We start from the raw sequence: 2,537 nt of genomic DNA on the forward strand, positions 1-2,537 counted from the left end.
AGCTGCGTACTACATACAAGACAAACAAACATCAATTTGTTTCAAATGCTACAAATTCTAAAATATAAGTGTGGACGAATTAAACAGTGTACAGCGACAGTGTTAACATCTGGAATACCAAGGAACATGATCAACATTAAAACGTGTAAACAGTTTGTTTGTTTAATATTTTATAATTGGTTTTTTTTTTCTGTGTAAGGATGTACACTTCTGAGGAGCCAAAACATCTAGGATTAAACTTTTGCCTTAACCTGATATTTTATTTATGCTGGACCTATATTACTTTTCCTTATGAATATTTAGATAGTAGAGTCGAAGCTATATTTAATTATGCATAACGTCCTCTGCAACCTGTACTTGTCTCCAATGTATGTAACGAAAAGTGGAACGATTCAGACAAATTTCTTTTACAATTGTTGGAAAAACACTTGTTCATATTTTTTTTGTTTTAAAACTATAAATTATTATGTTATATGTTTATTGTTAATATTAAAGTCCATGATCCTCAAACGTATTCGTTCACCATCTATTTAATGAACATGGGTTTAGCTGGTAATATTCATTTTATAGTGTTAAACGTTGTAAATTTCTCCGCCAGATATTGGACATTTACATCCCCACACCCCAACATTTAAATTTAAAAAATAACAATAACACAATAAACAACAATTGAACATGTTTTGTTTTCTAGATTGCAGTATAAAGACAAAAATAGTGTATTGACTATAAATGGCCCAAAAGCACTTGTTACCCTAAAACCGTCGGAGTTTGTAAGCAAATGGTGAAAACCTATAGTTTTTTAAGTTAAATTTATTCAGATTGGTCAACTTCGTCTTTTGAGTTTTGGATTTTTGCCGAAATGAGGAAAAAGCTCTGCAGAGCCTCGCATTTCCCTGTTTCAATGACTCGTGTTTATGTCAAGTCAATACACCATTATTGTCTACTTATATGTGACTGTTAGAAAGTTATTGATGAAGAAAATTCAATTGGTGGTGCACTTTTATGTTTTACTACGGTCATTTAAAGGTACCCATAGTTAATGAGTTTCCCATTTTGTATCAATTTTTCTAATTAAAGGGCTCTGACATGAAAAACAATCGCAGTTTAACTTTAATATCGTTATAACTTTAACAAAAGACGAAGTTGACCAATCTGAATATATTTAACTTAAAAAAACTATAGGTTTTCATCCTTTGCTGACAAACTCCAACGGTTTTAAGACAAAAAGTGCTTTTTGTCATTTAACCTACCTCTACATCTTTTTTCATGGCCAACGTGTAAAATCTCTTAGTTTGGCCAGTCGACAAAAGTTTAATTTTACTTTGTGATACTCCCCTTATCCTCTGCTGAAAAACAATGGGTATAGGGTATGTAGGCCATTTAATAGGCAATACCTGCCTCTGAATGTCAATATCCTGATTATGTTAAGACTCTGATTGGTCTCCGTAGTTTTGAATAATTGGTAAATTAACTGTCAGATTTTAATTCCTCTTCTTTTTTTATCAAATCTTAAAAAAAAGTCTGTTGTCTTGTCAGTTTAAAATGGAAGATAAACGATCGCATTTACTGTTCGTAGTACTTTTGAGATAGGACTACATAATGTACGTACATGGAATCACATATGATGGCAATTAGTTCATTTGCATTTCCTTCAGCTGTTTACGCGTAATATTAAATGGTCAAATATTCAAATACTTCGAAAAGTCAGAGATATTTTTGAGAACTGTTGTTTCGTTCATTTCTTTTTATATAGACTTTTTTTAATTTCTTTATTTAATCGTTCTTGGGTTCGTTGATTCAGTTAACATTATTTCACTAATCACAGATGTTTTAATAGGTCGGTTTTTAGTTCTAAATTAATGGAATCACATAACTTTTTTTTTACCCTTCATTTTAAATGTTTTAAGGTAGTTCAGGGGTATACAAAAATTACAGAATTTTCTAATACTTTGGGAACTTAAAACTTTAAACCAAAAATAGGGTTTATGGCCATCCAAGAGATTTGTTGACCTCTTAAAATGAGTGCAAATATGTTATAAAGATATGTAGGGAAAATGGACAAAAAAACTCTTTGATTGAATTATGACAGCACAAAAATGACAGAAGTTGCTAATTTTTTCATACTGAAAAGCTTGATGTCTCTGTTTTATAAAATTGGAATAAAATTTGGGGCTCACCGGCCCTCCAAGAACTTTTTTTTCGGCCGCAGGTAATTGTTTGTATGCCATATCAGCCTAGCTTATGGTGACGATAATTATCATATCGTTAGCCCCGGTCACAACAGATCTTACGATTTTTTTGTCGTGGAAGATCTATAAAACAGTTGTCGTGGCACTGTCGTGCAAAATGTCAATACAAAATTTCGAGTAATCACATCAGCTACGACATGTTCACGATGATTCCATGAATAGGTACACGACAAGTACAAAGGAATTGTGATTGTACTGTCGTGTGTTTGTCGCAAGTCAGTCGTGCAACAGTCGTACGACAATCGTGAGTTGTTTGGTGTTATTTGCCAGGTTTTCATGTTTTGGGAT

The sequence above is a fragment of the Mytilus trossulus genome, chromosome 14 (genome assembly GCF_036588685.1).
Source record: "Mytilus trossulus isolate FHL-02 chromosome 14, PNRI_Mtr1.1.1.hap1, whole genome shotgun sequence".
In the NCBI taxonomy this organism is placed as follows: Eukaryota; Metazoa; Mollusca; class Bivalvia; order Mytilida; family Mytilidae; genus Mytilus; species Mytilus trossulus.